The following is a 13,808-nucleotide window of genomic DNA, read 5'->3' on the forward strand; positions in this document are numbered from 1 at the left end:
ATCTCATCTTTTTAAGGGCACAGTCTTAGTCCCTTTGTGTTGTTATGAAGGAATATCTGAGTCTGGGTAATTCATAGGTAATTTATAAAGAAAGATTTGTTTGGTCCATTTTCTGCAGATGGTACAAGAAGCATGGCACTAGCATCTGCTGAGCTTCTGGTGAGGGCCTCAGGCTCCTTCTACTCATGGTGGAAGGCAGAGGGGAGCCAGCGTGTAGAGACCGCAGGAAGAGAAAGGAAGCAAGACAGAGAAGGGGGAGGTGCCAGGCTCTATTTAATGCCAGTTCTCCAGGGAAGTAATAGAATAAGAACTCACTCACACACCTCCAGCCAAGGGCATTAATCTAGTCATGAGGAATCTGCCTCCATAACCCAAACACCTCCCATTAGGCCTCACATCCAATATTGGGGATCAAATTTCACCATGAGGTTTGGTGGAATCAAACACTCAAAGTATAGCAGACATGCATAAACTGAGGACTGGAATTATATATGTTAAAATACCAACAGTGGTTATCTCTTTATGGCAGAACTGTGAGTAATTTTGTTTTCTTTTCTATGATTTTATTTATTTTTATATGTTTTTTCCCTGAACATTCCCTCCTGTGGTCAGACAAATCTTTTATGTTTTAAGCATTAATCTTGTAAAATAAATATGTAAAATAAAGATCCTAATGACACCAAATACACCAAAACTAGAAGGGAAAGTGTTGCCGGGAAAATCTCTACTAGCAGCCATGTTACTACACACAGAGCAGGTGCTCAATATATGTTCTGCGAGTCACTGACTTTTACCTCCTGAATCCTCATGTCCTCTCTCATTGAGAGCTGTTTTCCTAACACAAAAGCCTCCTGTTCCTAAAACTCTCCTCTTCTGAAAACTTCCACCTGCTGCCCCATTTTCGTCTTGGAGGTCCTACTTGATGCTCAGGTATCCACTTTGCTCTCCCTTCTCCAAGAAGCTCTCCCAAATCACAGGTCTAGGCTGGATCCCATGTATAATCATCTGCATAATTGCTGCCTCCTTACTAAACTGTAGGTCCATGAAATTAGGGCCATATCTGACTTGCTCACTGTTGTATCCCAAGTACTTAGCATGGTCCTTGTCAGAGAGTAGATTCTCGATAAGTATGTGTTAAATGAATGAGTGAGATTACCTGTATAAACTTCACCTCTGGCATGCTACATGCAGATTCCTTTTGAGCACCCTCAACTGGTCTTTAGCTTAATTCCCTTCCATAAAACCCTTACTTTGCCAGTTATTCATCTTCTTAATCAAAAATAACTTTTGTTGATGGAATAATAAAGAGTTGGAGTAAGGATACAATTCATTGTTGTTGGTTGAAATATGCACTTTACCCATGAAGCTTCTCATGGCCCTATGTATTAGTGGGTTCTATGAATGGCTCTTGGATCTCAGAAGTTTTGTGAGATATTCTGTTATTTTCTGTAAAAATTAACTCAGCTGAGCAATTGGGGCAATAGAAGTGCTTCAGACCCTCCTTATGCAAGCTTACAGAGTTCACATTCAAATTATATTGAATAATTGCTGAATGTGATGACAGCACTTGAGCTGATGTCCAAGATGATACTGATAAAAAGAGTTGTACTAATCCATTCCTTTAGAACAATGATCCCTGAGCTTTTTGGCACCAGGAATGGGTTTCATGGAAGACAATTTTTCCACAGACTTGGGGGTGGGAGGTGGTTTGGGGATGACTGAAGTGCATTATATTTATTGTGCACTGTGTTTCTATTATTACATTGTTATAGCTCATCATAATGTAGAATCAGTGGAAGCCCTGAGCTTGTTTTCCTGCAGCTGGATGATCCCATCTGGGGTGATGGAAGACAGTGACATCTGAAGTGTGTTGCTTATGTCCACTCTACCCCATAATCTTGTTTTGGTTGCTGTCACTGCAGAAAACCCTGCTTCACAAAGATAGGATGTTGGAAATGGAAGGAAGCTTTTCAGTGCTTCTGTGGTAATCTCAGGATATTCCGCCTTGACTTTAATCCAGAATGTATGGAGATATGAAGTTGCCTCAAAGATACTTTTAAGGCAACCGTCATTTGCAATCTCAAGCAGTTGATCTTCTTCAAGCACGGACAAAGTCAATTCCCTTGGCTTATTCACAAATAGGTGATGGATCCATTCCTTCCCAGTTTGGGGGTCTTTTGTGGTTGGGAAGTAATGCACAAACTCTTTTGAAAGCTGAGGTAGGTGACCATGCACCAGCTGGGAGAAAGAAGGCCCTGGCTTGGTCTCTTTCAAAATCTCTGCTAATGTTTGAAGCGTGTCAGAAATCCCCGTGTTCATTCATCACCCCCATAGTTCCAGTTTGGCTTTGAATGCAGCCACTTTATCTGCCAACTTGAACACAGTTGTCATTCTCCCCTGAAGTGACAGACTGAGTTCATTGAGCAGGTTGAATATGTCACACAAGTAAGCAAGTTTTGTGACCCATTCTGTGTTGCTGAAATGTGCTGGAGTGGTAAGTGCTTTTCTAAAAGAAATCTTTGGAGTGGTTCTTGTAACTCAAAAATCTCTGGCCAGTGATCTACCTTGAGAAAGCTGTCTCACTTCTGTGTATAAGAGAAGACGTGTGTGGTCTATATCCATTTCCTCACAGAGCTATGCAAAAAGACATGAGTTAAGGGCATGTAATTTAATGTTGTTGATAATTTTAATCACATCCTGCAAAACCTTATGTTCAGGTGACTTTTTTTTTTTGGCTAGCCAGCATTTCTCTATGGATGACACAGTGTGTAGATTCACATTCAGAAGCAACCTCTTTGGCCCAAGTAGTGAAACCAGAAAGGCATCCAGTCATGGCAGCCTCTCTGTCCATGCACATACCAATACAAAATGACCAATTCTGTTTTCCTGATATGTAATTCATATGGTTTGGCTCTGTGTCCCCACCTAAATTTCATCTTGTAGCCCCCATAATTCCTGCATATTGTGGGAGGGACCCAGTGGGAGATGACTGAGTCATGGGGGCAGATCTTTCCCACGCTGTTCTTGTGAGAGTGAGTGGGTCTCATGAGATCTGATGGTTTTAAAAACAGGAGTTTCTCTGCACAAGCTCTTCTCTTGTCTGCCACCATGTAAGACATGACTTTCACGTTCCACCATGATTGTGAAGCCTCCCCAGCCATGTGGAACTGTAAGCCCGTTAAATCTTTTCTTTTGTAAATTGCCCAGTCTTGGGTGTGTCTTTATCAGCAGCATGAAAACGAACTAACACAGTAATCATTCAAAGGCTTGAATAGTTCTGTACCTGTGGTGCTGGTTGGCAACAAAAGTGCACGTAACATATTCTCATGCATATCCTCCCGAGAAATATATCGCACAAAAACAAGCATTGTTGCCTTGTTGTCAACATTCGTAGACTCATCAACCTAGATTGCGTGCCACAGTGACTCATTAATCTTCTCTAACAATTGTGCCTTAATATCCTCAACTATTTCATTCATCTAGTTATGGGGCTAGCCAAAAGAGAAACATATGCCACCTTTTGAACTGCAGCATCTCCTAAAATTTCATGACTAACATCCTCAATGGTGGGCAGGATCAACTCTTCACCAATAGTAAAGGGCTTCTTAGTGTTAGTGATGTGGTTAGCCACTAAGAATGATGCTCTCAGTGCAGACATATTTGATGAAGTGGTGGCCATCAATAATTGCTTTTGTTCTTCCTGTTCATGTTTTTCTAATTTGAAAAACTCCAAAGGCTTGTCTTATAGTGCAGGGTGTTTGGTCTCCACATGGTGAAGCAGTTTTGAAGATTTCATGGCTCCATTGAATAGCTGGTCACCACATATACAAAGCGGGCTTACAGAATGTAAATCACCTGTTGCAATCAACCTGTAAAAAGTAGGACTCTTGGTATTTTCTTTTAAATGCAGCTTTCTTTTTGTTTGCAGTCTTAGAGTCTTCTGCTGTCTTATCATTGGATCTTTCCCCCTTTTCAAAGAAGCTCTCCAGTGACATTTGTTTTTCATTCATTTTGGCTACGGTTAGCTTGTGGGCTTAGCAAAACTGTGACTGAGACAAGTGCACAGTACAGGAAAAAGGCATGGGTGGAAGTGGTAAATAAAATAATGAGTGGACCATGCAAAGACTGAAATAAGTGTTGGATTCTGATTTAAAGCCTGCCACCAGATGCAGCTTAATTGTCCCTTGCCACTCACTGATAGGGTTTTGATATGAGTCTGCAAGCAATTGATTTATTATGGTCTCTGCACAGTGAAACCTTTCTGCTAATGTTAATCTGTATTTGCAATTGCTCCCCCATGCTAGCATCACCACCTCAGCTCCACCTCAGATCATCAGGCATTAGATTCTCATAAGGAGCACACAACCTCGACCCCTCGAATGTGCAGTTCACAAAAGAATTCGCACTCCGATTAGAATCTAATGCCACTGCTGATCTCACAGGAGGTAGAGCTCAGGCAGTAATGTGAGCAATGAGGACTGGCTATAAATACAGATGCAGCTTTGCTTGCTCAACTGCCACTCACCTCCTACTGTGTGGCCTGGTTCCTAACAGGAGTTGGGGACCTCTGTTTTAGAAGGCTTGGTTGAGTTGCCCAAAATAAAGAGTGATCCCTAATCATTCATTAAATCTAACTTTAGAGCATACTTTATTGATATCATGACTGCAATTGTTGGTGGTGGTATTATAAAACCATGGTAATACAATTCCATAGGACCCATAGCATGTAAAATCTGGAGTTAACTTTAATGATCACCTAATCTCACCCTTTAATTATATTACAAATGAAATTATTGAGATACAAAAAAATAAAGCCTCTAGTTCTCAGCAGATTTGGGTTTGAATGTGGGACTTCTGTCCTGAAGTCTTTCTTTATTAAATTTTCTCATTTGTAAATCATGACTACTCATAACATAAGCCCACCAAAGCTCTAGGAAAGTATGATATTAACTGAAGCTTTGTTGTATATACATATAGCATACATATAGAAGTGTGTATTTGAATATGCTTAGTCCAGGCTGTAGATAGGATAAAGCAGTACTTAAGAGGGGAAATATATCCAATCATAACTAAGTTGCTATAGTTCATTGGCTCTAAGATGCTATCAATTACATTAGTAACTGTTATTTTATTTACCACACTAAGAAAAAAAAACTGCCAATTAAACAAGGATACCAATTATAGGATGTGCCCCAATTTTAGAAATTTTAAAATGTAAAATAATGTCATCTTGAGAACTGAAATATAGTGTTAAGTAATATCATGTTTATACTACTCTTTTTTGCTAAAATAACTTGTTTAATATTACTAATGTCTCCATACTTACACCACATTCATCATGGGTAAAGGCAAGTGAAGTATACAAGCACAAATATTTTCATGTAGTGCATATATACAGGAAAAAGTTATAGTTTTTTGGAATCAAATTATGTCAGGATGCTTTTGGAAACCGGGCTCAAGCCAACATTTAAAATAAAGACAGTTTATTGCCTCACTGACTACAAAATTTACAGTATCATCCCTGTACTGATTTCCAATTTTCTGTGTCCTTTCACCTCTGCCACCTCCACGAACTCCTTCAACTCAGCCTAGTTTCCCCTGAAGCAATCAGATGCTGGAGCAGTTCCAGGGCTCACATCTGCTCTCCGCACCACACAGAGCTAAGGGAACCACCCATCCTAACTTTCTTAGTCTGAAGCCCAGAGTTCATGCTGATAGACCAGCTTCAGTCACAAGCAGTTTGGTGAAGTCATTAGGAGCACAGATTCCAGAGCGAGACTGCCTGTGTTAGGATCCATCCCAGCTCACTATTTACCAGCTCTATGCCTTAGAGCAGCAAAAAGGGGATTATAATAGCACCTACCCTGAAGAGTTGTTGTGAGGACCAAATGGACTAATGTAGTGCTTAGAATAGCACCTAGCACTTAGTAAATTAGAAAGTGCTATGAAAGTGATCATGATGATGATGATGATGATGCCCATTCCTAAAGTAATCACCATGGCTAGAGGACGACTGTGCTGAATGGCTTAGCCTAGATCAAAACACTCTTCGAATGCAATAGGCAAAATTGGCTTCTCTGGAACCACATGGGTCCCCACATAGGAGCCACTGAGAATAACTTGGCAATTGAGGCATAGAAAGCAGGCAGGGGCAACCAGCAAATGTTCACTACACAAATCACAGTTTAAGTATGCAAGGTTGTTCGACAAATCATAGTCTAAAATGAAGACCATGTGTTCAAGGTAAATAATCATTCTATGCTTTATATCTTTTACAAATACATATTTTCAAATATCAAGTTTCCATGTTCTATCAATTACACATTTCACAAATGCTACCCAGGCTCCCCCTTTTGCTCACATAGTTTCTTTCATTTTACACCTCAGTCAGTATTCATTGACTGTTGCTCTGTGCCAGGCATAGCAGTTAGCAAACTTGTCTCTACCTTCAAGGAGCTTACAGTCTTATAGAATGATAGTTCTTGGCAAGTATTGATCTTGCTTTAGCTAGATCACTATTATATAAAATAAAAGTATAGATGGTCAAATAGAAAGAGTTCCGGTATGCAGCTCCCAGCGAGACCAATGCAGAAAGCAGGTGATTTCTGCATTTCCAACTGAGGAACCTGGGTCATCTCATTGGGACTGGTTAGACAGTGGGTGCAGCCCACAGAGGGTGAGCAGAAGCAGGGTGGGGCATCACCTCACTCGGGAAGTTCAAGGGGCTGGGGACCTCCCTCTCCTAGCCAGGGGAGCCATAAGGGACTATGTTATCTGGCCCAGATACTACGCTTTTCCCATGGTTTTTGCAACCCGAAGACCAGGAGATTCCCTCGTGTGCATACACCACCAGGGCCCTGGATTGTTTCAAGAACAAAACTGAGCAGCTGTTTGGGCATACACTGAGCCAGCTGCAGGTTTTTCTTTTGCACCCCAGTGGCACCTGGAACCTCAGTAAGACAGAACAGTTCACTCCCCTGGAAAGGGGGCTGAAGCCAGGGAGTCAAGTGATCTTGCTCAGCGGGTACCACCCCCATGGAACGCAGTAAGCTAAGATCCACTGGCTTGAAATTCTCACTGCTAGCACAGCAGTCTGAAGCTTGGTTGGGTGAGGGGTGTCTGCCATTACTGAGGCTTGAGTAGGCTGTTTTCCCCTCACGGTGTAAACAAAGCTGCCAGGAAGTTCGGCAGCTGTGGCCAGACTGCCTCTCTAGATTCCTCCTCATTGGGCAGGGCATCTCTGAAAGAAAGGCAGCAACCCCAGTCAGGGGCTTATAGATAAAACTCCCTTCTCCCTGAGACAAAGCACCTGGGGGAAGCGGTGGATGTGGGCAGAGCTTCAGCACGCTTAAACATTCCTGCCTGTGGGCTCTGAAGAGAGCAGCGGATCTCCAGGCACAGTGCTCGAGCTCTGCTAAGGGACAGACTGCCTACTCAAGTGGGTCCCTGACCCCCTTGCCTCCTGACTGGGAGACACTTCCCAGCAAGGTTAGACAGACACCTCATACAGAAGAACTCTGGCTGGCATCTGGCAGGTGCCCCTCTGGGACGAAGCTTCCAAAGGAAGGAACAGGCAGCAACTGCTGCTGTTCTGCAGCCTCCGCTGGTGATAACCATGCACACAGGGTCTGGAGTGGACCTTCAGCAAGCTCCAGCAGACCTGCAGCAAAGGGCCCTGTTAGAAGGAAAACTAACAGAAAGCAATAACATCAACATCAACAAAAAGGGCGCCCATACAAAAACCCCATCCAAAGGTCATCAGCATCAAAGACCAAAGGTAGATATATCCACAAAGATGAGGAAAAACCAGCACAAAAATGCTGAAAATTCCAAAAACCAGACTGCCTCTTCTCCTCCAAAGGATCACAACTCTTTGCCAGCAAGGGTACAAAACTGGACAGAGAATGAGTTTGAGAAGTTGACAGAAGTAGGCTTCAGAAGGTGGGTAATAACAAACTCCTCTGAGCTAAAGGAGTATGTTCTAATCCAATGCAAGGAAGCTAAGAACTTTCATCAAAGGTTACAGGAACTGCTAACAAGAATAACCAGTTTAGAGAAGAACATAAATGACCTGATAGAGTTGAAAACACAGCACAAGAACTTCGTAAAGCATACACAAATATCAATAGCTGAATCGATCAAGCAAAAGAAAGGATATCAGAGATTGAAGATCAACTTAATGAAATAAAGTGTGAAGACAATATTAGAGAAAAAAAGAATGAAAAGGAATGAACAAATCCTCTAAGAAATATGGGATTATGTGAAAAGAACAAATCTATGTTTGATTGGTGTACCTGAAAGTGATGGGGAGAATGGAACCAAGTTGGAAATCACACTTCAGGATATTACCCAGGAGAGCTTCCCCAACCTAGCAAGATAGGCCAACATTCAAATTCAGGAAATACAGGGAACACCACTAAGATACTCCTGAAGAAAAGCAACCCAAAGACACATAATCGCCAGATTCACCAAGGTTGAAATGAAGGAAAAAATGTTAAGGGCAGTCAGAGAGAAAGGTCAGGTTACCTACAAAGGGAAGCCCATCAAACTAACAGTAGATCTCTCTGCAGAAAACCTACAAGCCAGAAAGAGTGGGGGCCAATATTCAACTTTGTTAAGGAAAAGAATTTTCAACCCAGAATTTCATATACAGCCAAACTAAGCTTCATAAGCAAAGGAGAAATAAAATCCTTTACAAACAAGCAAATGCTGAGGGATTTTGTCACTGCCATGAATGACTTACAAGAGCTCTTGAAGGAAGCACTAAATATGGAAAGGTAAAACCAGTACCAGCCACTGTAAAAACATACCAAAATATAAAGATCAACAACACATGAAGAAACTATATCAACTAATGAGCAAAATAGCCTGCTAGCATCATGATGACAGGATCAAATTCACAAATAACAATATTAACCTTAAATGTAAATAGGCTAAATGCCCCAATTAAAAGACACAGACTGGCAAATTCAATAAAGAGTCAAGACCCACTGATGTGCTATATTCAGGAGACCCATCTCACATACAAAGATACACATAGGCTCAAAATAAAGGGATGGAGAAGTGTTTACAAAGCAAATGGAAAGCAAAAAATAAATAAATAAATAAGCAGGGGTTGCAATCGTAGTCTCTGATAAAACTGTCTTTAAACCAACAAAGATCAAAAGAGACAAAGAAGGGCATTACACAATGGTAAAGGGATCAATTCAACAAGAAGAGCTAACTATCCTAAATATATATGCACCCAATACAGGAACATCCAGATTCATAATACAAGTTTTTAGAGACCTACAAAGAGACTGAGACTCCCACATAAGAATAGTGAGAGATTTTAACACACCACTGTCAATATTAGACAGATCAACAAGACTGAAAATTAACAAGGTTATTCAGGATGTCAACTCAGCTCTGGACCAAGCGGACCTAATAGACATCTACAGAACTCTACATCCCAAATCAACAGAATATACATTCTTCTCAGCACCACATGGCACTTATTCTAAAATGGACCACATAATTGGAAGTAAAACACTCCTCAGCAAATGCAAAAGAACAGAAGTCATAACAAACAGTCTCTCAGTCCACAGTGCAATCAAATTAGAACTCAGAATTAAGAAACTCATTCAAAACTGCAAAACTATATGGAAACTGAACAGCCTGCTCCTGAATGACTACTGGGTAAATGATGAAATTAAGGCAGAAATAAATAAGTTCTTTAAACCAGTGAGAAAAAAGACACAATGTACCACAATCTCAGGACACAGCTAAAGCAGTGTTTAGAGGGAAATTTGTAGCACTAAATGCCCACATCAGAAAGTGGGAAAGATTTAAAATTGATACCCTACATTCACAATTAAAAGAACTAGAGAAGTAAGAACAAACAAATTCAAAAGCTAGCAGAAGACAAGGAATAACAAAGATCAGAGCAGAACTGAAGGAGATAGAGACACAAAAAAACCCTTCAAAAAATCAATAAATCCAGGAATTGTTTTTTTTAAAGATTAACAAAATAGGTAGACCACAAGCCAGACTAATAAAGAAGAAAAGAAAGAAGAATTAAACAGACACAATAAAAAATGGTAAAGGGGCTATCTCCACTGATCCCACAGAAATACAAACTACCATCAGAGAATACTGTAAACAACTCTACACAAACTAGAAAATCCAGAAGAAATTCATAAATTCCTGGATACATACACCTTCCCAAGTCTAAACCAGGAAGAGGTTGAATCCCTGAATAGACCAATAACAAGTTCTGAAATTGAGGCAGTAAGTAATAGCCCACCAACCAAAAAAGCCTCAGGACAAGATGGATTCACAGCTGAATTCTGCCAGAGGTACAAAGAGGAGCTGGTACCATTCCTTCTGAAATGATTCCAAACAATAGAAAAAGAGGGATTCCTCCCTAACTCATTTTATGAAGCCAGCATCATCCTGATACCAAAGCCTGGCAGAGACACAACAAAAAAAGAAAATTTCAGGCCAACATCCCTGATGAACATCGATGCAAAAATCCTCAATAAAATACTGGCAAACTGAATCCAGCAGCACATCAAAAAGCTTATCCACCACGATCAAGCCGGCTTCATCCCTGGGATGCAAGGCTGGTTCAACACACACAAATCAATAAATGTAATCTATCACATAAACAGAACCAATGACAAAAACCACATGATTATCCCAATAGATATAGAAAAGGCCTTCAATAAAATTCAACACCCCTTCATACTAAAAACACTCAATAAGCTAGGTATTGATGGAACATATCTCAAAATAATAAGAGCTATTTATGACAAACCCATAGCCAATATCATACTGAATGAGCAAAAGCTGGAAGCGTTCCCTTTGAAAACTGGCACAAGACAAGGATTCCCTCCCTCTCTCTCCACTGCTATTCAACATAGTGTTGGGAAGTTCTGGCCAGGACAATCAGGCAGAGAAAGAGAAAGAAATAAAGCATTTTCAAATAGGAAGAGAGGAAGTCAAATTGTCCCTGTCTGCAGATGACATGATTGTATATTTAGAAAACCACATTGTCTCACCCCAAAAACTCCTTAAGCCAATAAGCATAATCAGCAAAGTCTCAGGATACAAAATGAATGTGCAAAAATCACAAGCATTCCTATACACCAATAATAGGCAAACAGAAAGCCAAGTCATGAGTGAACTCCCATTCACTATTGCTACAAAGAGAACAAAATACCTAGGAATTACAACCTAGAAGGGACATGAAGGACCTCTTCAAGGAGAGCTACAAACCGCTGCTCAAGGAAATAAGAGAGGACATAAACAAATGAAAAAAAAAAATTCATGCTCCTGGATAGGAAGAAGCAATATTGTGAAAATGGCCATACTGCCCAAAGTAATTGATAAATTCAATGCTATTCCCATCAAGCTACCATTGACTTTCTTCCCAGAATTAGAAAAAGCTACTTTAAATTTCCTATGGAACCAAAAAGGAGCCCATATAGCCAAGACAATTCTGAGCATAAAGAACAAAGCTGGAGGCATCACGCTACCTGACTTCAAACTATACAGCAAGTCTACAGTAAACAAAACAGCATGGTGCTGGTACCAAAACAGATATACAGACCAATGGAACAGAACAGAGGCCTCAGAAATAACACCTCACATCTACAACCATCTGATCTTTGACAAACCTGACAAAAACAAGCAATGGGCAAAGGATTCCCTATTTAATAAGTAGTGTTGGTAAACCTGGCTAGCCATATGCAGAAAACTGAAACCAGACCCTTTCCTTACACCTTATACAAAAATTAACTCAAGATGGATTAAATATTTCAACATAAGACTTAAAACCATAAAAGCCTTAGAAGAAAACCTAGGCAATACCATTCAGGACATAGGCAGGGGCAAACACTTCATAACTGAAACACCAAAAGCAATGGCAACAAAAGCCAAAATTGACAAATGGGATCTAATTAAACTAAGCAGCTTCTGCACAGCAAAAGAAACTATCATCAGAGTGAACAGGCAACCTACAGAATGGGAGAAAATTTTTGCAATCTATCCATCTGACAAAGGTCCAATATCCAGAATCTACAAGAAACTTAAACAAATTTATGAAAAAAAAAGCAACCCCTTCAAAAAGTGGGCGAAGGATATGAACAGACACTCCTCAAAAGAAGAAATTTATGCGGCCAACAGACATAGGAAAAAAAGCTCATCATCACTGGTCATTAGAGAAATGCAAATCAAAACCACAATGAGATACCATCTCATGCCAATTAGAATGGCGATCATTAAAAAGTCAGGAAACAACAGATGCTGGAAAGGATGTGGAGAAATAGGAAAGTTTTCACACTGTTGGTGGGAGTGTAAATTATTTCAACCATTGTGGAAGACAGTGTGGCAATTCCTCAAGGATCTAGAACCAGAAATATCATTTGACCCAGCAATCCCATAACTGGGTATATACCCAATGGATTATAAATCATTCTGCTATAAAGAGACATGCACAGGTATGTTTATTGCAGCACTATTCACATTAACAAAAACTTGGAACCAACCCAAGTGCCCATAAATGATAGACTACAGAAACTGTGGCATATATACACCATGGAATACTATGCAGCCATAAAAAATAATGAGTTCAGGTCTTTGTGGGGACATGGATGAAGCTGGAAACCATCATTATCAGCACACTAACACAGGAACAGAAAACCACACACCACATGTTCTCACTCAGTGGGAGCTGAACAATGAGAAGACATGGACACAAGGAGGGGAACATCACACACTGCAGCCTGTTGGGGGTTGGGAGGCAAGGGGAGGGATAGCATTAGGAGAACTACATAATGCATGTGGGGCTTAAAACCTAGATGAAGGGTTGATGAGTACAGCAAACCACCATGGCACATATATACCTATGTAACAAACCTGCAAGTTCTGCACATGTATCCCAGAACTTAAAGTATTTTAAAAAATAATAAAATAAAATAAAAGTGCAAATAGGACCCTAGAAAATCAATATGTAAATTTTTCCTTGTTGAGTAAATTGTTTTGTGACTATATGGTATTGTCATTACTAAATGTATTTTGTGTGTCTGTCTCCCCTATTGGACTGTGAGCTGCTTGAGGGCACAGGCAGCCCCCTATTCAGCTATCTGTCTGTAACACCTAACATACTGCCTGGCCCGTGGTAGATACTCACAGATTTTAATTAATTAATTAAAGTAACAATTTAGACCAAATGCCAAAATTATGTAGTATTCATGGCTTCAGTGTGTAAAGGTGAGGAAGAGACAATATCTGATTGCTTATCTAAAAGATTCATCTGGTTTTGCCATTTATGATAACTTGAGGTTAAGTTTACCTCCTTATTATCTATGTTTCAAAGCAAAATTTGGCCTATATTCTGACTTTGTAACTAAACCCCCATTTTTAGCTGGACATATTTCTCAGATTCCCTTGCAAGTAAGGATGGCTATATGACTCAGGCATGGCCAATGAAATGTAAACGTGAAGTATTAAACGGCACCTTCTGAGTCTTTAAAAGTCTTCCTAAACATCTTTAACAAGAGAAAAGGAGAAATGCATCTCTGTGCTCCTTCCTGGTCTTGCAATTTGAATGTGATGGCTGGAGTGCAAAGAACCTCTTCAAGACAAGGCAGAACAAGAAAGAAGCCTGCACTCAAGCATGGAAGCCCTACACCAGCCTTGGGCAGCCTATCTCAGGGCTTATTCATGAGGAAAGAAAAAAGAAACTTTCACCTTGTTTAAATCTCTGTTGTTCGTTTTTTGGGCTTTGGGGTTGTGTCATTGTTGATGTTAAAAAGTGCTAAAAA

This window comes from Pongo abelii, chromosome 4 (assembly GCF_028885655.2).
Source record: "Pongo abelii isolate AG06213 chromosome 4, NHGRI_mPonAbe1-v2.0_pri, whole genome shotgun sequence".
In the NCBI taxonomy this organism is placed as follows: domain Eukaryota; kingdom Metazoa; phylum Chordata; class Mammalia; order Primates; family Hominidae; genus Pongo; species Pongo abelii.